At 40.9% G+C, this 23,646-nt stretch overlaps 1 long non-coding RNA gene across 1 annotated transcript in view; it reads right to left on the bottom strand.

Moving 5' to 3' along the window:
• LOC136748560 (uncharacterized) overlaps positions 1 to 23,646 on the bottom strand; it is a 137,666-nt gene that overhangs the window by 67,264 nt on the left and 46,756 nt on the right. The window contains exon 3 of the long non-coding RNA XR_010816596.1: positions 15,425 to 15,536. This is a non-coding gene — a long non-coding RNA (uncharacterized LOC136748560). The remainder of the gene's footprint in view (positions 1 to 15,424; positions 15,537 to 23,646) is intronic.

The raw sequence follows: 23,646 nt of genomic DNA on the forward strand, positions 1-23,646 counted from the left end.
TGAAGGCACATCTACGTGTGAAAATTATCTCAGTGTGAAAACAGTTGGACGCAATGTGTTTATCATAAAGTTTACATGTGGTGTCCCAATGGCTTCAGCTCTTCGGGGATGCGATGTGGTTGTCAGAGGCATAATGAAGTGACTGGCAAGGAACCCAACAGCTAACCTTCCCCAGAGACCGGCAGCCTCTTTGAGGTGCAGACAGTGTATGTTAAAACAAGATACGACAATAGTAAAAGGGTCAGGAGGGTTTCGGTGATTTGTTCCATCAATTATTTACAATTATTTGCATTTCGAAAAAAAAAAAAATCTTTTAAAATGTCTTTTTCCTGAATCTGGTGAGATATATTTAATGTGACAGAAAATGTCCACAGTAAATCCATGCAGTGTGACTGAATTGAATACATGGTACTAACAAAATAAGTCTACCTAAAATATATGTATATTTACATAGAATACATACATAGAAATATTGTCCTAATTAATTTAAAACAAAATAAATTAATTTGTATTAACCTATTAAATAGCATTATTCTGACACTGTTTTTGTTTGTTTGTTTGTTTGTTAGTGTGATTGTAGCATTTAAAATTTGTGGCAGTGCCAAGAAATAACTCTGCCCTGTACTTCCAAAAGAAAATATGTTCAAAATAGCCAAATAAATTGGAACTGAAAGAAATGAAAAGATGAAAGAGCTGCACAAGCCCTAAAAGCACGTCAAAGAAAACAAAAAGCTCATGTCCAGTGAAAGCAGGATGAACTTGGTTGAAGTGTGCAGCAGCAGCATCTCACTGCGAATCGCAGGCGTGTTCCTTTAACCCACTTTCGAGCAGAGATGGGGGAGAAGGAGGCACATGGGACATTTTCAGGGCAGTATGGGATGGAGCTGTTGCCTACGGTGACGGGAAGAGGGATTTACAGTGCATTCCATAAATTCTTCCGGTCTGAAAGCAAAGCCCCGGGCTCCTAAGCCACAAAGCTTGCCAGGAAGATTTTGGAATTCCTCTATGAACTATTCGACCCCGGCACAGCCAGCACTGTGGGATGTTCCTACTGCAGCCAGTGATTACAAACAAACAAAAGAAAAAACATATATATTTATAATAGTCCACCCAGGAAGACAGAATAAGCTCTTTGGTGTGGCCTAGACTAGAACTGCACTGGGTTTCATTCCAGCCCAGCTTGACTTCTTAATTAGTCTAATTAAACAATTAACTGAATTAATTGAACAGTTCTCTCCAGACTCTGAAATGTTCCGTTGGTTCAATGTTTGGAATAATCAACAACTTGTAACATATTGGCTAAAAAAATCAAATATAACAGTTTTAGATAAGCCTACCTGAGTAATTAATGACATTAAGTAATTGGGTGCACAAACCAGCCAAAAAAATGCATTAGATTCACCATCATTCTAATACAGAGGTATCAGACTCCAGTGCTGGGGGTCCAAGGACCCCCAGGACTGGAGTCTGATACACCTGTACTAGAATGAAGGTGAATCTGATGCATTATATGGTCAAGGGCAGTCCAATTTTAATTTCATAAACACAATTCTCAAATAATAAGAATAATAATTTTAATAATTAATGAAAATTATAATAATCTTTAGTAGTAATTATTATATAAACAAACGAATCTGCTGTGTTTCCACTGTATTTTTCACAGTGGATCAGTCAATCACCTTGGATGGGCTTCTGGGAGGCTGTTCACCCAGAGAGTCGCTCTGCTTCCTCATAAGAGCTTAAATCACAGAGACATCGCTGTGATAACCCAGAAACACGGAATGCGACAGTTTTGTCTTTTAGTTTTAATGGAGTAGAAGCGACGGAGAGCAGAAAGATAAAGGGGAGCAATTGATAATGTGTAGGAAATAGGGAACAAGAGAGGGGGGGAGCGAAAGAGAGAGAGGGAGAGAGAGATGGAGGGAGCGCAGATAAAAATCTATCATGTACTGCCTGACAACCACTTTAGCCCTGAAACAGCACATTCTGACTGTGCTCGCCGACAAATCTTTTCTATACATCATCTCGCAGGAAACAGCGCATGATAAATTCTTAACACAATACATTTTGTCCAAAAGATTTAACATCTAATTCAGGCCTGACAGGTCCCTCCATCTCCTTCCTCAGCCCCGTGCCATTGATCTCTCTGGCTTTGCCCGGCCTTGGACCCAACAACCGACTGCAAGCTTGAAAATACGGGCCCGGAGAAAAGAGATAAGACTGAAACAGGTGATATATGGAACCGTCATCAACTGGACGTGAGAGGGCTGCATACGCTCAGCATGGCTCTCGGCTACTGGGATTAAATGTTAGTTTTCCCTGCCCTTACAACTGCGGGGGCACATCTCTGAGTACAAAGTGAGTTTGTCGATCTCACAAGCACAACAAAATACTGACAGATAGGAGGGATGACAGGGTCCCAGCTGAAGTGTTTCCTATGCACATAAAGGCTGCCATCGAAAAAGCAGGTTTGCTTTCCCAGTAAGATGCTCCATTCGAAAGGCGCTATATTGTATTCATAAACACAGTGGAGGATCTTTGTAGTTGAAGTGCCTCCGGGCTTTGCTCAACGTCCAACATGGGTTCTTGCCAACGCAGCAGCTGCGAACATGGAAATTAATTTGAAATGCTAAACGACTCGGAGATTACATTTTGCACTTGTTTATTTGGGACTACTCAGGAGAAGGTTGAGAAACTTGTAGCATTGAGACAGAGGAGGCCTGGCCCTGGACCATCCGAATTCCAATGCGTTTCTATTTTGATATTATTTATTTGGGAGACGGACCACAAACGAAAACGGGTGCCTTGAACAAAAAATACTTGGGAGAGATCAGATTGTGGAACCAAACCATATTTATGCTCTTCTCTTCAATCTTGTAATAGTTTAAGGATATTCTTCAATCAATCAGCCACTAGGCTAGCGAGGTGATTGATCAATTATAACGATAGGATTCAAATGCAACCCCAGTTATCTGAGAAAGAGAATACTACCCAAAGGGGGATGGGACATCGCTCGTTACCATGTGAACTCAATAAAGCATTGACTATAGGCCGATAGGGCCACAGGGCCAGGCTCTACTGGGAAATAAAGAGTAAAACACTGAACGGGGAGTAGGGGCCAACAGATGCTCGCACACTGCCAAAAATACAAAACCAAGAGCAGGGGTCAAAGGCCACGCTCTACTAGGAATAGAAAAACAAAGATACTGGATGGGAGGCAGGGACCAGCTACCTTAACATATCATAAATATAATCTTAATGCAAATATATAATGTTAAATGTGAGGAACATGGATTTAATGTGTGGCTGAGCAAGAACAAAACATAAAATACACTCAAAACTGTAGGGAAGGGGTTAACACGGATTTGGGCACCTAGCTAGGGGTCCACAGAGGAGGAGGTTAGCGAAACCACTGACCAATGGCTTTTCACCTCTTCCTTCACTTCATCCAGGGGTCACACTTAATGTTCTGTTTCTATGGCAACGAGGGATTTGAACAGCGTCACTGGTAGCAAAGGGCAGGAGACTGGCACCGCGCCAGGACAACTGGGGTTAGCGCAGATCCACAGGGAGAGGCAGTAGAGGCTGCCAGGCTGGCTCAGCGGGCTGGGGGGACAGAAGGGGAGCGAGAGGCTGAGAGAGCCCTAGGCCTCCACTACCCAAGCCAGGCCTCAACTTGGTTGAGTGAGAGAAACTGCAGGGAGGGGAAAGGGAAAGCAGCGCTACTTGTGATAGAAGAGACGACCAAAACAAAATTAAACAAAGGGAAACAACCACAGGAAAACAGAACCAAACTCCAAATATAACAGATCCCTCCCACACTGGTCAGACAGGCAAGCGAGCAGCAGGATTACATCAGGTTGCGATAAGAGTGCGAGACTGGCATGTATTTCTTGGTTTTAAAATTGTAAATAAAGAAAAGAAAGGCAGCATATTTCAGTATAGATTCCTTCAGATTTGGACCACACTCACATCACTTTCAGAAAAGCGGTTAAAAGACACACAAGTCATTTGCAGTTTGCCGTTTGTGAAGGCAGCAAAACAGAAGCAGTGTACGCAACCGCCAGAGAGGAAAGGGTTACCCATTTCTGTGCAGTGCTGTGCTTCTTCAAGCTAATGGATTGCAATTCCTTAGATTATGTTTTGGCCACATTCCCAACATACAAGCAAATTGAAAGAATTACTAGGAGGACACAAGTCTCAACATTTGGAACTGCGAGATGAGGATTCAGATCCCCTTGCCAAGCCTTATTTGGCACAGCAGCGCATGTAAAATCACTGGAATAATTAACTGTTAACTACACTTGAGCAAAACACACCGATTTTGCTGTTTTCACCATGGATTTAAAGAATTCCTCTGCGGGTAATCTAATAATTGTAGGTCATGTTGCGCATAGAGTCTGTGAAATGTCCTGTGTCTGTGCTGCTCTTGCTTCATTCATTTTACAGCAAGAATAAAACATGGCAGGGATGAATAGATCAAGTTTTGGATGTGTGTGTGTGTGTGTGTGCGTGTGTGTGTGTGTGCGCGTGCGTGTGTGTGTGTGAGTGGACTGTGTTTAATAACTATAACATATAAATAAATATCAACATTATATTACATGTATATATAGAGAAAGATACCGATATAAATAGATGTAGAGGCAGATATATATATGGATGAGACGTGGTCTGCAGAAGTCATGCCGTATTGCAGGTCAGTGTTCATATGTTTGTCAAGGGTTAACCCCTGTCCCCTCCCCCCACCAAACACAGAAACAGCTAATAGCTTGAAAACAGAAACACATGGTCGAGACAGATAGGCTATCATTACCCTGTGCAAGATGTTCCAAGCATTTCAATTATCTAAAGTTTGCAAAAACGTTCTGTTGAAATTGAGAAAGGCAGTGTGCACTAATGCAATCCAAAACGATTAAAGTGGATCTGAATGAGAAGAAAATGGCTCTTTCTTTGGTGCTAATTAATTTAATGACTTGTTGCCTTAGGCTCAGCCCAAATGCTGAAATTTCTTAACGAGAAAATATCCTTATTTTTTCTCCCCCCCCCCTTTTCAGGACACCAAATGTGTTGAGAGTAATAACCACAACAAGTTGACACTAAAGCTGGGGGAAGGATGTCTTTCTCTGACAGGGGAGTGGAGTTTAAGTGCTTTTTTTATTTATAAAGCCATATTCATGCCAGATTTCTATTTAGATACCATCTAATTAGAGCTCCACCATTCTTATCAATCATTCCACATTTCACAGTAATTCCCTGCACATGTATGCATATGTCAAACATCCAAATATGCAGGTATATACAGTGAATGTCAAAACAATTGTCTGCAACTTAATCTCATATCTGATGTTTACAAAATATGGATGATTCATTTTTTTGGCAGCCTTAACTTCAGCATCCAAAACACTCTTAGGCATAATACCAAAGTGCAATGAAATAAATCATTTATATATATATATATATATATATATATATATATATATATATATATATATATATATATATATATATATATATATATATATATATATATATATATAAAATGTAGAATTGAGAACAAGGGCAGTGATGTTCAGACTGTACAATGCGCTAGTTAGAGCTCATCTGGACACTGTGTACAGTTCTGGGCTCCACACTTCAAGAAAGATATCGCTGCTCTAGAGGCAGTTCAGAGGAGAGCAACCAGACTTATTCCAGGTCTGAAGGGAATGTCCTACTGAGAGACTGAGGAACTGAACCTTTTCACCCTGGAAGAGAGGAGACTACGTGGGGACTTGATTCAAGTCTTCAAAATCATGAAAATCATCGACCACTTCAAACCAGAGGAGCTTTTCCAGATCAGCAGGGACACACGCACCCGGGGACACAAATGGAAATTGGGCTACAAGGCATTCAAGATGGAGGAGACACTTCTTCACACAGAGAGGCATCACAATCTGGAACAAATTCCCCAGTGATGTGGTTGAAGTGACAATTTGGGAACATTTAAAAGAAAAACTGGATAGTATCCTATCTTATGTTCCTAATATGATCCGCTGCTGGATGAAGGCCTCCCCAAAGAAGTTTCGATCTACAGCTTCTCTTAATATATATCATAAATCCCACCAAATTAATAATAAATAAGATTAATTAACAGGATTAAGTGAGCTCTCGTACCGTAACCAGCCATTGTGACAACATCTCTAAACTACTGAGGACAAGTTATCACTACCTTACTTAAGAATGTGACATTGACAACCAGTATGGCTTTGAACTCTTTCAGTTTTATGGAAGATGAGCACAACATGTCCTGTATTTGTTTGCTACAGATGAGACTCTTGCACTTCATGGCTGTGTTGTGTGTGTTTGTATCCTGTACTGGTTTGAATCTCCCGCCAACCCAGCCCATCCCCCTATGCTCCAGCAGTACCGGTCCCCACCCCCAGCCTCCTGTCTGGCTCCGGCTGCTGCACACACTGTAGGCCTGCTCCACATGTGGAAGCACTTTGGAGGTGATACATGCTTGTAAATCTGCACACAGGCTCAGGAGACATTCAGGATTATTATTTTTTACACCAGAAATTTAATTTAGAAGGAAGGGGGGGGGGGGGGTTGAACAACAGATGTTTAACATTTTCCATAGCAAGAGTATGTGTATGTAGGCAATTGGTGTATGCTTGTCTAAATGCATACCTCCTACCTATGTATCTATCTATTTCTCTAAGTGTCTGTCTCTCCATTCATCCATCCACAGGCCTTTTGCTTTGTCTGTTTATCGGTTCATCTCTCCATCTCCTTACATCCATTCATATTTCTATTGACCACAGTCTCTCCTTATCTCCCTCTTGCTCGGTGGCTTTCAGCAGGAGCTATTTGCAGCTGATCTGTGGCGTTGGGGGGGGAGCTTTATTGGATTTGTAAGTCTTTGATGCTGATTAAGCCCATGAGGTGTACATAAAAAAAGAAAGAAAGACTGTTTCTTTATGCAGCATAATTGAACCACTAGAACCACTAGTGACAGCCTTGACATCAGTACAGGGTTTTGCAGGTGGGATATTCCACAGGGGAGCCCCTAAAGTTGCCCCCCACCCACATCGCCACTCCCCCATCCCATTGAAGTTCTGTCCAAGACTCCACGTGTGTCAGATGAAACGCTAACCATCATCTGTGGCCCTTCCTGCTAAATCATGCGGCCACCAATAAAGGTACACAACAAAGCATCTTCAATACTGAATGTGCAGCAACTGTAAACTACTGTAAAAGACTGTTGATATAAAGTATCTATCTCTGTAAAAACACTGTAGTCAATTAAGTCCCAGCCAGGGTGACATTGAGCAACAGCAGAAAAGCACATGCTCCAACCCTGCAAAAGGTCCACAGGCCCTCCAACACTGTGCAGCTGTGACTTCTTGCTCTGCCTGCGTTTAAAAGCAGATGGCTCTGGCAGTAGACCGTTAGTAAGCAGCACCCATTCAAAAGTACCATCACACCTGTTTTAAAGATCTTCTGCTGGGAGAGATCCATGTGAGTCTGAGCAATTCAAATCAAATGATTTTCACTTTGCGCACCAGAAAACCTGTTATGGATTTGGTTTCTTTTCTGCAACTGAACAGCTGTGTGGGTACCTTCCCATAATGCTTTGCTTCACTTTGTAGAAGGTCAACGGGCTGCTGTCGGGCTGTGGTATTCTGGAATGCCTATTGTTTTCAATACTGGGAAGAAATTCCATTGTCTCTACACTCACTGCAACGGCCAAACCGTTTGATGACAGATGTTTGTATCAGCATTCGTAAAACAATATTTATAGTCTTCCTTGAGTAAAGTGTAAAGAAATGTATCATCTCCAAACAGTGTTAGTTGATTAGTGTTCTGTTAGTACTCATATTATTATTATTGTTAGCAGTTAGCAGTACTCAACTGTCCTCAAAGATTCCTGTGGTCACTTACAGACTTAAATTAATTTAGGGGTATCTTATCAAAATTATAACATTTGACCACCCAAAAAACATATTAATTACTGTATGTTAAATCAATTAGATATTATCAACAAGATTTTAAATCTTCATAACTATGATATGGCATATCATTTTATGGCAGTACATTCTAAAATAAAAGTTTATAATAACGGAAACATTTAATGGCAAAAATAAGAATAAGTATATATATATATATATATATATATATATATATATATATATATTTAAAAAAATAAATAAGTTTAAGTTTATTCCAACTCTAGCTAATACTAAGCAGCATAATACGGCTACCACCTACAAAACGACTTTTTTCTCCAGCCCGGGCAGATAACTCTAAACGTATTAGATTTAGACTTGGACTTAGACAAGCTTTGCAAAGTCAGCCCAATTTGTTTCCCTAATACAGACCACATTATTCCAATATACCCTTGAGCTGAATTCAAGTTCACACAAAGAAATAGCAGGGTGTGTGGACTCCACAATCCACACCATTAACACAGAGGTTACCTTGAGGTCTAAGCCCGCTGTTGTTTTCATAACCTCTGTCAGCGTTACCAAAATATATATTTATACGACGACTGTGGTCTATGCCTGCTTTCTTTTTTTTTTTTTCTCTTTAAGAAGCAAGTGAAGATCTTTGTGGTAAAACTGTCAATATTGCCAATCAGAGACAAAAGCCACCGGTCCATAAATCTCCCCCTTCCCCAACCCCCACATCCTCACAACAGTCATTGTGACCTAGTTTCTCGGCTCTTTGGAACACTTCTTTTGACAAGGGCAATGCAAATATAATTTTCTGCTGGCTCTATTAGGAATAGATGCTGCTTAAAAGAAGGCGGTGGTCCGCAGTTACTTCATGAACTGGTATAAAGTAAATGCTAGTCATTTAAAATTCACACAAGGACACCCTCTCCGTTCCTTCCCTATGGGCAGGAAGCTTTAAAGGAAACCATCGTATTTGTAGACGATCTTTGTGCCTGAAAGCAAGAGCTCAGTCTGTTTTGAGCGAGAGAGGTTGTACAAACAAATGTGGGGTTGTGTCTTTAATCAGGGTTTGTGAAAAGGCAGATCGCTCGCTGTCATTTCGGAGTGTTGGCTCGCAGTATCGATCTCGGCCTGTTAATATTCATAAAGGCTATTGCAGCAGCTTTAGACTTTAACACTGCAGCCCACCGTCCTAAATCAATTTCCATTGATCTGAATCGACTTTTCCTCAACGCATTGATCTCTTTTAAACTCACGCTCAAGGTCTTTTCAAACATATTTACTTAAAAATGAAGTCCAGGAAGGCTGTTAATTCTTTTTATTTTTGCATATTAGAAATCACGGTTTCTGTTATGGTTAATAGATAAGTTAGAACTGCGACTTCATTGTGGTTTATACATTTGTATTTCACTTTCTGATAGGAGAACGGGCAATACGTATCTGGTATAACTCTTGGGAGTATTTAGCACTTCTTCAGGCAGCATATTGTATATGTGTAATTCTCCAAAAGCAGGCCTTATTTATAGTCTATGGTGGTTTTATTCTTAACACTTCACAATGCCACAAAGCCAGAATTATTTGTTTATGTTATGTTTGTGTTCTTTTGATAGCACAGAAAACACAAATAATGTACATTTTGTGTTGCTTTAGAAAACAATAAAAGCAATGTACGGTGGGGGGGGGGGAGTAAAAAAAAAAAAGCAATTGTTAAAACCAAGAAACACTGCGCCTTTAATTAGCAGGTAAGAAAATTCACTGAAAATTAACACAAAAACAACAACAAAATGAAACAGAATGATTTTAAGTCATTTCTGGCTTCATAGGAAATAGCTGTAACATTCTCAGACACAGGAAATATTGTTAAGAAATGACCGTTTTTATTGGGTTCGTTAGCTGCCTACGGCTTTAGCTCAGGATGGTTAACTACCCTAGTGTGCTAATTACCTAACCCGACTTTGAATTCGGTTGCCTAACTGGAATTATGTTCCTTGCACTCTGCAGTATTGCTACCAGGCATTATTTACTAAAGAGTTCTTTTAATTTCCAACAATTAATATTCCTCTATTTAGGCTGATTGCTATTATTTAATTCCTAGCTCGCAGGCGTTTTATCTTAAACCCCATTGTGTGTGAAGTGTTCTTCCCTGGTTCTCCAGCTTTGTTCCCTGGCCCCTACAAGACTCTCATACTTCATATTCAGCTACGCTGTCTGAATATTAATACTCGCCTCTCCTGAAGCTCTAGGGCTTTTTTGCGCTTCGCACCCAAAACAATGAGATGCTCCGTTCTCGGCTCTCCAGCGCCCAGATCTCGCAGATGAATAATGGACACCAAAACAGTCACTTTTCAGCTCATCAGCACGGTGTCACTGCGCCTTAATTATGAGCAATGAAAGACTCCAGTGTCGGCTCCCTAACACCGTCAGCCGGCACTTCTTAATGAGCAGTAAAACACCCCGTTCTCTCTACATGTAGCACCTCCATAATGGGCATTCTCACTTCTGTCACACAAAACTTCAAAACAAGATTGGGAGTCTCTACCTCAGCCTTACTGGGGTGTCTGTGCATCACTGTAACAAACCCTAAACCTCAATTCATTCCTTTCAAGGCACTCCAGCTTTCTACCCTGATACTAAGCATTCATAAAATGGCAATCTCCACTCCAGCGCTGAGGCCATGCACCATAATCTGAGATCTAAAACACTGTCTTGTACAAATGAAGGTAGCAAACACTGGCCGTGTTTCACACCCGTTTTCAACACAATAGAAGAGCCCTAAACACCAAACCCCCTTGTCCTGCCAAACCCTCCACTCCCACAGAGCTCAGGTCAGTTTTTACGAGAGGTTGGCCTCCACAGATAAACAAACTTAACCAAATGATTTATTTAATAAAAAAAAAAGGGACAATTTTTTTCAGGAACCTTTAAAGTGCAGAAAATATGAAAAATTTAATAATTCCAGAGAATAAAAATTCATAAGGAAATGTACAAAATCAATATTTTATGCTACTTACTGTACCTATTCTTTATTACAAACCTATTCAGGAACAAGCATTAAAAATTAAAGCTTATGTGAAAGGAGGGGAAGGAGGGGAGGGGGTGTGTGTGTGGAGCAGAGCTGCGAGTTCAAAAGCAATACAATTTCATTCATGTTTAAAGGGCCTTTTTTGTTTCTCTAAGAGCCACTAAAGCAGTTTTTAAAACAAAAAAATGCTTTGATAGATTGAACGTTCCAAGGTGCCAAGTAGCTGTCAACATAAATAGCAATAAAAAGTCGAGAAAATGTTTTAAACCTGAGTTTTCAAGGTTATGGCCCATAGCAATGATTTGAAGGAGCTACTTTCTGTAGCTACTTACGCAAGTAACAGTACATGTGTGTGTGTGTCAGTGTGTGATTGCACTATAAGGGTGTGTGTGCATTTGGGTGTGTTAGTGTGTGAGGGCTTTAATGGTTTTAACATATGGAACAAGAAACTCGAATTAGACAAGGAATTGAAATGTTTTCAAAATAGAACAGCATTCCTACCTGAATTGCCTCCTCCTCTAATGCCATTTATTGCCGTTTCCTCAAGCACAGTGTGTATAAATGCTTGTACAATCCGTGCTTTCGTGGTTGCATGTTATAGTTTAATTTTATCCTCAATTATTTTTAATTTAGTTTTCCTTCGCTGTTATGCTGTTTTTAAGGTTTTCAATTATTATCACAATCATCATCAGCTGGAAGCACATGGTAACCAAGTGTTACGTTGTTCTCTATAAAAAATATAGTCACTGCAATGGCTTTTTGGAATGTTAATAATCAACATTTTATTGGTTTATTTTTATAATTCGTTTTCTCTATAACTAACACATCTGAAAACAGGCACAAATAGACACATTTATTGTCTTTAGTTTCATGTTTTCTGTACATTAACTCTATATATTCAACTTCACACCCAGCTCTGGGAAGTGCAGCCCTGTCACTTCTGAGATGTGATGTGCTGATGAGATTGGCGAATGCACAGCAGTGCAGATAAGGGATGCTGGTTTGGAACTATATCTTAGATAGCATCAGCAATGAATACAACCTTTTGGAAAAAAAAACAGCCTGCATGAGATGGTGGAAAAAAAATGTTTTTGTTTGATTTGTATATTTTAATAAATAAGTACATACATACATAAACACACACTGTATGTATGTATGTGTGTGTGTGTGTGTGTGTGTGTGTGTGTGTGTATATATCCTTAAATATATAATATGTCTCTTATCCATTAAGAGTTTTGGGATCCTTTAATTTATCTCAAGCATTATATAAATAACTATACAGCATCTGGATAAAGTTTTTTCTTAATTGTTTAGAGGTTTGTTCCTCCGCACTTCTATTCCAATTTATTCCTATTCCTATTTATATTATGTTTTTGTGTTTTATCATGAATACACTCATTGTAAACTAAACACACAAACAAGGACCTGATGAAACTAAGGTGAGAAAGTGACCGTTCATCAAAAAAAGATGTTGTTCATGCATCAGACATTTTCCATTTTAATGCAAAACGTCCTTGTTCTGAAGAAAATTGCGTTGTGTTTTTAACATCAACATATTCTTCGTACTTTGCTGTGGTTTGACAAAACCCAACAGTTTCAAACCACTACATATCCAAGGCGCGTTGAATGACTGCATCTTCCTAGCAGCCCCACCCCCCCCCCCGGGTTAATTATATAACATTACCTCTTATCAGCAGCAGAGGTCAGTGTAACGAGCCACAGCGCTGTCACTGTGCTGTACCCTGTCTGACAGTCCTACTGACTCATCAACTCGTCTGCCCGTACACCTGTGCTGAACCGAACACTGCGGAGACCTTCACTCCGCATCGCTCTGTCCGGCCAGATCCTCTCGCTCGACCAGGCCCGACGCAGCCAAGATGAACTTCTAATGGAAGGTCAGGATTGCCAAAAGATTTAAATAAAATCACTGTGGTGAGACAATGATCAGCCTACTAGTTTCCCCAGACAAATCCTGGTTGCATTGCAGGCCCTGACTCTTCGGCGCTGGGAAGTGATAAAGTCAGCTCACAAAACATGCAATTTCAAAGTTTAAAGTCTAGTCTTGCGTTGTTATCCCATGACGAAGGTGTCAAAGATGGGATGTGATACCCAAGGAAAGAGGGGACACAAGATCTGTAGCTCTTTTTTGGATGTTTTATCTGTACCTCAGCGTGACTGAGTGACTCTAGTTAAGCCACATCTCCTTCTGTACACAAGCTGTTCCATTTTGTCATCAAGCACTACTGACTAACATGCTACTACAGTGCGTTACTACTGACTGATGTGCTGCTAAAGCGCACTGCAAGGAAACCTGGCTTTTTACCACTGCTTCCTTGTCAGACCACTGAACTGACACCCTCCCTACCTCCCAGAGTGGGGAAGCCCACGTCCGCCTGCAGAGTGAGTGCGATTTGCCTGTCTGTGTTTGCTAAGGCATATTATTGTTACAACTGTATGTGTTGCTGGAACAAGAGAACTGACAGGGCTGCCAGACAGATATCTGCTCTCAGTGGGCCAGGTAATGGAAGAAAGATGTTTTTGAAGAGAGCCTGCAATCAGCAGAGCAGAGTGTGTGAGGTGTGTACGATAGGTTCCTGTCTATCCCCATGCAACAGGATTTAGTCTCCCTACAGACAAGTACACTCAAATTATAAATCCTGAACTGCACTTAAACAATGCCCAGTGATTCGAACTGAAATAAAGATAAAAATAACTTTGCAAGATGTCTTATCTCCTTTATGCATGCGTCTCACTGTACTAATATTGTGAGAGGCAAGGTCATCTATACATGGTAACTTAAAACAGACAGATCTCCAACTTTTATACAGGATTAATAAGGGACCGTGTAATGGAAGATGTCGCCTACACATCCTCACACAACTTCCGCTACATACGAGAACTGTGTGTTTTGCCTGTAAGCCTTGACTTGAAGGAACTAATGTATACACAGAACGAAACAAATTCTCCCTCGCTTTCCTTCCTCTCGCCACCGAGCGCCGAACAAACAAATTGCTAAAAATTGAAGAACAAACAAGCTCCTCCCCACTCCTTTGTCTGTAATTCCTCATGGAAGTGTTTAATATCAGCCTGAACTTTAATTGCTTGTGAATTGAGTGTTTTCATGGGGTGTTAGTCAAGGCCCTCCCTTGGATTAGCGTGCTCACTCAGGGGGAGAAGAAGCTGATTCGAGCTGACAGCCGCCGTGTCAGAGAAAGGCAGGCTAACCTGCCGGATTCACGCCCCACCAGAGCCTCCGCTTACTTACGCCGAGTGGAGACATATGGTGGGAATCATGCGCTCTCTCTGCCTTGTAATTAAAACATCTGGGAAGAGGCCTGGAGCTCGTTGAATTAAACAGGAGCTGCCAGGCCAGGGAAGAAATGCCTCGAATGAGCCACTGTCTCCCTGGACCCAAGTACCCCGGGTTGCCACGGAGACAACTCTTGAGGCCTACTTCTGCTTTTGTGTTGTTTTCATTCCCTAATCTCTTTCATCGGTGTTGGCTAATTCTCTGCTACCAACAAGTAAAGTCAGCTGCGAAGGATTACAACCAAGTCGTCGTCTAGTTTTCAAATACATTAATTAACTGAACTGGCCCTTGGCACCATCCCAGTTGTGCTTTGCGATGCCTTTGTCATTCAGTTTTGATGGATAGTTTGTTTGTAACTGATAATAAGTATCTCTACTCCTCAACAAAAAAGAAAAGTGCCACAATTTTTTGCTATAATCCACAATCTAAAAGCAGGAATTCAAGAGTCATGCCAAAACAGGTAGCCTAGAAACTGTAACAGCGCCCCACATTTCAACTGCAAGGTATAGTGAGTTTATTCAAAGTTAGCATTCCTATAAAGGAGCCAAAATACCATTTGTCTGGCTTTAAGTTGCCGTTTACACCCCTCAGACCGCACTGGCTTTGGCAAGGATGGCCCCAGAGGTCATGAATAATGCCGAGCCCCAAGGTTCAGTGGCCATTCCGGTTGTGGAAGCTCTCGGGAGCATGGTTAAGAGGCAGTCGCCTGTGCCATGTACACCATATGCTTTCCTGAGTGTGAGGCTGTGAAGCACAATACAGAAACCCCACGGGCCAGAGCTGTCACACCAGCCATAGGCAGAGCAGCCAGCATCACGGCCTCGGATGGAAATATTGTTTCATCTACATTCGGGCTTTAGAGGGCCCCTCCAGTAGCAAAATTAAGAAAATAAGAAAATAAGGCAACTAAACTGAAGACAGGACAATGCTTTATCAGTTTTTGGTCCCTGTTTTGGCATTTCCTTTTTGTTTAATTGATGCGGTTCACAAGTCACTTAAAGGAATCAAACAATGTGTTATCAGTAGGACAGCTTGTCCTGGTCTATACTGGAGAGTTCTAGTCCACAAAAACAAAGTCACAGACTAATAGCTCTGGAGTCTGAGTGACCAACCCATCGTGAATGTGTGACACTTCACGGATGGGACTTCACGTACCTGTGGCACCTCCAGCATGGGGGTCTTATCAGCTGCAAAATCTGCACCTTCCTCATAAAGTCATCTGGACTGGTTCACACAAGTGAGCGGCAGGTTCAACCAGATCAAGATTCTGTTGAGAAGGACACAGAGAAAGGTCATTTTTTCTGGGAAAATCTTGAAATTCTGCAATTTCTATACTATTTCCTAGTTTTCCCGCATGGAATAAAGCTATCTCAGCAGCATTGGGCTGACGGCGGAAAATATGAGTGTTACGCCAAACTACCTGGTTTCTTTAAGAACCTGGATATCAAGTTGAAATAACTGTATGGACAGCAGTTTTGGTTCCTACTTTTCCAGATCGTCCAGATAAACGCATGCATTGAAGAAAATGTAAATCTAAAAAAGTCTCAAACTGGAGAAGAAATGTCATTTTATTTCAGAGTAGCTTCTAAGGTATTGGGAAGCATTCTGTGTGCCTAAACAACAATCCTGTTGGTTTCACACCTTCTTCTCTGCTTTTTCCTCAAAGCTTATGTTGAAAAACACGTCAAGAACACTGTGTCACATTTTGAAATCGGCTCTTCTCTTGGTAAAGTGGGAGCAAATTGCAATTGTGACAAAATGCGGTTGTGTGTTCTGAAGCACCTGAAGTATTTTTTACGGATGCGACAACAGCACTGGCCCAAAGAGAATGGAGGAGGTGGGGGGGTGAGGAAAGGTTTCAGTCTCATTGCTGCCACACTGCGGCACTCAGCACTGCTGGCTTTCATTTCACAAACAGAAGTGTCTGCAGATAAGGCAGCAAGATCGCGTGGAGCCCTGCTGAATTGTGGCACCGCGCCAGGACCTTTATAGTACATACCAACTCTGTGGCTACACACTTGGAGACAAACTGCTGCCAACAACTAATTGGCAATCTGATATTTTCTTAGGCCTGTCCCTCTTTTTTTCTTCCTCCCCGTGATTCCCTTTTTGTTTCAATGCACTGCAGAAGGATTGTCAGTGTTCGCTTGCCCTGATTTTAATTTACCATGCAGCCATTATTAAAGGGGTCTGATGTCAAGCATAAACAAACTTGGATGGATTATGCGACAGGCAGCCAGATGCAAAGAGACTAAAGAAGCTGCAGTAAAACGATCTTCACTAGCAATTTAGATCAGTAACAACAAGTCTGACCTGAACAATTTCACTTCAAAGTACGAGACTTCGCTGTGAATAAAAATAAGTTGCTTTAAAGGAAATTTGTTAGATCTGATACTTCGGATTTCAAGTACATCTCATTACAAATTCATACTAATGTCACTACGTGGGTGGACTGAGATTATATCTGGAACTGAGAAACTCTTGAAACACAAATGTATTTGCTTTGATATTGATATAAATTGAAATAACAATAATAATTATATAAATATATCAGCAGTCTTTATCGATCCACTGCTGAATGAAGGACTCCCCAAGATATTTACACTTCGATGTACAGTGTCTCTTTTCCAGGTTATACCATATGTGTGTGTGTTTGTTTATTACTAGAAGTAGTTGTAGTGGCTCAAAAGTCCTTTTTGCCTTCATGCAAGTTCAGTAAGATGGACAAACAGGAACAAACATGTGCTCTCTGTGGTCATAGGAGTCAGGTACGTGTGTCCCAGCACAGACAGTGTGTCTTTAAGAAGAGCACAGAGTGCACACAGAGACATTAAACAGTTACCGGAAGAGCAGCCAACAAGCTCTCGGTAGTGAAGGGGAAGCCAACAGTTTAAAGATTTCAATTGGAGGACTTGGCCGGGGCTGGACTCAACGTGCTGTACAACATGTTTCCCTGAGCCAAGAGACACTCGCTGCCTTCACTGGGTTAGGAGGGAACGAGGAGACATATAATTTCTAGCAATGGGAGCAGTGCTGTGCCAGCAACCACAGGGCTTGAGCAGGCTTAGCTACCCGGTATCCCATCCACACTGCGAGGCTTTCCATAAGCCCGAGTCGGGGAGCGGAGGCGATGGGGGGGGGGGCTGAGACGGGCTGTTGTGTGTGTGTGTGTATTGGGATGGGGGGGGTTGGAGTGTGGGCTGGAGCACCCGAGGTTTCTTGTCGGCTCCAGAAAATAACCAGATCCCGTCGTCACCACTGTAATTACAGGCTGCTCTGCAGACTTCTTCACTATATTCCACTGCTGTTTCTGTTTTTTGTGCTTGGATTCAATCTTTCCAAATATTTTGTTACCTTTCTCAAGCCCCTTGCCTTGCCCTCCCTGCCAAAGATTACACTCAATTACATCGCATTAAACAGCAGTTTTGATTAAGATGTCACTTTTGTTTTCCTTTTTTCCCCGTGGTGCCTTAAAACACACTAGCTTAAAGTATGCGTCTGCTTTAGCAGGGTGACTGCACTTTAGTGTCTCCATTGTTTTAAAGGCTTCTTTGTTCAACATATAAATGTGTACGAGGTGAAATGACTAAGTGCATTATGGGTGCACAGTTTCTAGGCTGAATTCAGAACCAGAAATAAACTGGCATTGTATGTATGTCAGGAAAAGTCCATTTCAGGTCTGCAGGTTCTGTAATTTACCATGCCCCTGCCCTTCTCAGTCTTTCCTGCTGTAAGCATTGAGTCATCATTTACCTTCACTTGTTCTGCACACTCAGAAACTAACTGTTCTGTACATTCAAGAAAGCTAAACGTAATGTTTTCTCTTAAAAAGTGCTTGGAATTAACTGTTACTACAGTTAAATAATAAACATTGCATTTGAGGGTAGGTTAACTCTTTAGTGTCTGCTCTGTTATACAGCACAGCACATAATGTGTCTTAAATATAATGCAATATCATTTTATATTTAACTGCAGTGTTTCGAAGTATGACATTTCTTAGCAGACACCCTTATCCAGGGTGACTTACAATTGTTACAATATATCACATGATTTTTACATACAATTACCCATTTATAGAGCTGGGTTTTTACTGGATGTATCTAGGTACAGTGCCTTGCTCAAGGGTACAACAGCAGTGTCCCCCATCTGGGACTGAACCCACAACCCTCCCCTCAGGAGTCCAGAGCGCTAATCACTACCTCACATTGCTGCCCAAATAGTTATAATAGTAGTAGTAGTACAAATACAGATTGAAATACAGACACATGAAACATTCAAATGCTTCCTTTCTTTGTTTTGTTGCACTGCGGTAAACAGTTAAGGAAGAGTTTTCTCCTGATTTGCCATTGTGATTATACAACATAATTTGACATGGGTTGAAGCTGAAGCCAGACTCCCAATAATATTAATTCTATAATGGTGTTCAACGAACTAATGACCAGGAGAACCGAGCAGATATGATTTAGGGGCAAATATTACTCGGTCAATATACCTATATAATTTACAACATGGCTAAGTTAATTGGGTATTTAATCAGTTATTGGGAGGCAGATGATAACGTTCTATTAAACATAAATTGATGTAAAAGGGACACCACTTGACCCTGCTGGATTTACTAGCCGGGCCCAAGGTCAGAGTTCAATGTAGGGCCATAGTGGTCAGTCCTATAGGTCACATGGCTATGGAAATTTCAAAACTCTACATATATTTTACAGATATTGTGTTGTTGCTTTTTTTTAAGTGATGTTCCTTTTATTTGAGAGAATATGGACTTCTGCCTGTTCCAAGTGATGCTTACAAATCAGCAGTTTATACAAATGTTGCAATATCTTCCCTTTCCAAATCTTTGCAGTCCCATCCATCTCACTCCCTTGCACAGCCAGATACACACAGGCACACTCTCTCAATAACCAACGGTCTCCTCTCCCTAAACATTTAGCTCAGCACTGATTCATTTCTGTACTACTTGCTTCGATGGCCTTTCATGACAACTCATTCCACATGTGTCGTCCCAGGTGAAATATTGATGGATTTTTTATGAATCGCAATGAAAAATTAATTCATGTTCAGAAATGAAAGAAAGTAAACATGCCCCTATCTGCCTATTGTCATTTATTTATGTATTTGTTTGTTTATTTATTTATTTGTGTTTGTTAGTTTATTTATTTATCGTGCCTCTGAACGTGATGTTTGTTTGTGCTTCAAAGCCGCAAGTCTAATGACTTAATTTGCCCTGCATTCTCATCAATTAAAAGTCTGTCAGCAATAGACAGATGGGTAGATAGATTGATTAAGAGATCAATAAATAAATAAACAAATAAATAAACTGAACAGGGAACTGCTGAAATGAAAAAGGAAATGATTCAAGGTGAAAGTGGTAAAGCAGAATGGATTGTTCGCCACATATAGATAGTTAGATAGATTTTCAGAAGAAAAAAAATGACAGAAGCTACACACTTTCTAAAATCTACTTCAATTAACTGAAAACGAACGAGAGAAATGCATGTGTGGAGCATTTGATTTCTATGTTGTATTTAAGCATAATATCAGGATACACTTGATCTAAAACCATGTTTATCAATCCAAAGCGGGGCTTTCAATCTGTGCCAGTTTATAATGTTTTCCAGCACCATCACCTTGTTTTAATTAAACCTCTCCCGAGAATCAAAGATACACCAATTAAATTTCAAAGAGGGTGTAGTTTCGGTACGTACCTCACAGAATTCGAAACCCTTGAGATGTCTTAATGAAAACACCCTATTCCACAGTGACTGAGCTCACTACATTAATGCTGCTCATTTATATCTTGCTTACACGGAAGACTTCAGGCATTTCCTAACTGCCTGCACTTCAACATTGATGTCTCCCAAATCACAACTTACAGCATACAAATTTGACTATTATTCAGTAGGAACAATAATTTGTGATATCTACTAACAGCATTCTTTGCATTTTAACTATAGTGACAGAGTGTAGCACTGGAATATTAATATAATATGCCTTTTTGGCTACAGAATTCAACTTAAAACAATCTGTTTTCTTTCATTTACTTTCTTATATATATAGATGTACAGTAATAATGATAATAATAAAAAAAGCTCAAAGGAGAAAAACTTGTCTAAATAAAATCCGACGGCAACTGTCAGTTTACATCCAATAGAAAAAGTGCAAGATTGTTTGCGCAGATATATCAGTTATCTCTTCTCTTCATGCAGTTTTAGCAGCACCACAAACACTGGCATGTATGCAAGCTATACATTATCTAACTGAAACCACCAACTACACCCACAATCTTTTTTTTTTCCTTTTCCTTTTTCTGATAGCTTGCTGTCATTCAAGGTAGGGCTGACCATTGCATTTTACACATTTTGTGAAACCCAGATACTTTGTGATTGGCAGACATCAATGATCTCTCAATGTCACAGAAGAATAGCTCCTTATTCTGGTGTGAAAGCTAAGCGACTCCCTGAAAAGAAAACATACAACATGGTATTACGCCCTTGATACCAAAGGTCAACACACCTGCCTGGTCCAATCGACAAATCATAAGGAGGCCGATATCAACTACTCAGCCTTTCTGCTCAGATAGATGGATCAATGAAACAATCTCTTGCTTATTGGGAAATATCGATAAACTATGCACAATTATGCCGGCTCACCCTTCGTATTAACCCTGCCCTTTGAACTTGAAGAATATGTGATTGGCCAAGTGGGAGAAGGAGGCACTCTTCAGGGTATAAGAGCATGATACGGACCTCTGCCATTTTTATTTATCAAAGGAAAATGTAATCTGCTTTAAATGGCATACTGAAATTGCATTGTCATCCTTACAAGCTACACAATAAATGTTGACCTAAAATTATATGCAGACAGAAGAAAGGAAATAAATAAATAAAAATAAAGTACGCCTTAGTTTCACTTCTATATAGACCTGTCTGTTACTCAGTTTTTCCCAGGCTCTTTTGTGTTTGTGAATCTGTGAAACACCAGTGAATATTTCCTTTTCATTAAGAAGAGATACATATCCAAGAAGTCTTACTCACCTGTCCCTTGAAAACAATCTGTGAGGTTGCCAAGAGGCATAAAACATGATTTTTTCCCAAAAATAATCATAACAAATAAATGATCCTGCACAATACTCCTAGCTCAGTAAGTGGGGTGACGGATCTAAGGATTGTACAGTGTAACACATAAAACTGTGCAGGGGGGAAATGTCTGGTCCTAGAAGTGACACAACTGTCAGCACAGAGTGAGACTGGCAGCGGCGGCGGCGGCAGCAGCAATATAAACTGACTTCTCTCAGACTTCATTAGTCTAATCCGTCCGCCAATACTAACAAGGTTTTGGGGAGAAGTGTGCATTGATAAATGAGATAAACAGTTATTAGATCATCAGATACCCCCTTCAATAGGGCTGCTTTCTTCCAGCCAAATTAGCCCGGCAGTCACTTAAAGACACCGGGGAAAAGGAAACTGTATGTGCAGCGTCGTTCCTAATCTGGTTTTTAGTGCGGTAATCATGTCAGTGTCACTTTCAATCAGCACTGAGCAACGAGGAGCAAATAAATCCCCCCAAAATTAAATTGGCTGGTGTGGGGGGGGGTGGGGGAAAAGCAGGGATGGGTCACAGACGGTGTCACAATTTAAGGAACTATTATTGTTTATTTATTCGTTTTATTTTATTTTTGTATTTTTACGTCACCGAGCATATTCGTGGTGCCAGGTTATCCTTTGTTCTTGTTTTTTGAAAGTGCTCGTAAAGATCTAGATCTATTATAAGGATGGGTAGAGTAAGTGGAGATGACACAGCACTATTTTCAGGTGGATTTCAGTGCGGTTTCAGGATATGTTTCTGGATTGCTGGTTATGAAGTATTGATTGGGAATGTTCTGTTCAATTGGCACCCATACTTCTCCCTTGAGAACTTAAACCATTCAGCTGGTGTCTAGGCTAAGACATTGGTGTGTTAACAAATGAATTCTAAATGGCTTTAAATGCAGGTACCTTTCCCAAACCCACTAAAGAGCTATGCAAGACAGGATAGCATTACAATGTAAGACAAAATATGGATCTGTGATCTTGTATCAATTCAGAAGCAGGAACAGAAAGGAAAAGATCAGGCTTAACCAGACTTTCTGCTGACCAATCAACAGTGAGGGGACACACGCTATTAAAAGCCCTTCTGTGGTTTAAGCGGAAGCTCAGCTGCACCAGACGCGAGAGAGAGCAGCATGGGAAAGCAGGTGGCCTTGAGGACGAATGGTGACTTTAACAAGGTGCTGGAGCTTCTCGGCAGTGCTCTTCTGACAGACTGAGACTGTGCTTCGTCTGGTTTGTGGGCTGATCACCTCCCAGCATATACATTTTTATGTTAAGACTGTTTTCCCACTAGGTATCATCTCTCTACACATTCTTTTTCTTCTCAACGTCAAAGCTTTCCAGGACTGCTCTGCACCCTTTCCCCATTACTCTCCCTGGATCTCTCTCTCTCTCTCCCTCCCTTGCCGGTAGTGGGCCCCGTCTGTAGGTAATTGACAGAGATGTTCTGGTGATCATGACAAATGCCCCTGTCTATTTGTGAGGACGTGGCTGTGTGGGGAGCGGGCTATGTTAGCAGAGTGAGAAGAGGAGCTGTCAGCACAGCAATAGGACCGAGTGACAGGCAGCTCCAGAGTATAGACACTGGCCAGCTTTGTCCTCTTATCACAGACCTTCACTAGTAAGAGGCCCGCCGGCAACCACAGCCTATTATTCAATTAAATAATTTCTTTAGGAGGCTCCACTGATCTCTCCAGAGACTGTAAATGATTTGCAAAATCCAAGTTCTACACAGTTAGGGAAGCCTTGAGGGAACAGACTTTGACAGGTTTTGGCAATGTAGCTATATATTTATGATATGAACCAGTTGACCCTGAAAGATTTCCTTGTAATATTCTGGCACAAGCATTTGAAATGGTGGGGAACCGCTAAAATTGTAACGATAGATATTGAAATAGTATTGCATGAAATGTGAATGGACTTGACATAAATAATTAATTGGAGGTGATAACAGATACAGTACTGTGCAAAGGTTTTAGGCAGGTGGGGAAAAATGCTGTAAAGTAAGAATGCTGTCAAAAATAGACATGTTAATAGATTATATTTATCTACAACGATCCCAAACATACAACAAAAGTCATTAAGAACTATCTTGAGCGTAGAGAAGAACAAGGAGTCCTGGAAGTGATGGTATGGCCCTCACAGAGCCCTGATCTCAACATCATCGAGTCTGTCTGGGATTACATGAAGAGAGAGAAGCAACTGAGGCTGCCTAAATCCACAGAAGAACTGTGGTTAGTTCTCCAAGATGTTCGGGCCAACCTATCTGCCGAGTTCCTT

Source organism: Amia ocellicauda, chromosome 4 (assembly GCF_036373705.1).
Source record: "Amia ocellicauda isolate fAmiCal2 chromosome 4, fAmiCal2.hap1, whole genome shotgun sequence".
In the NCBI taxonomy this organism is placed as follows: Eukaryota; Metazoa; Chordata; class Actinopteri; order Amiiformes; family Amiidae; genus Amia; species Amia ocellicauda.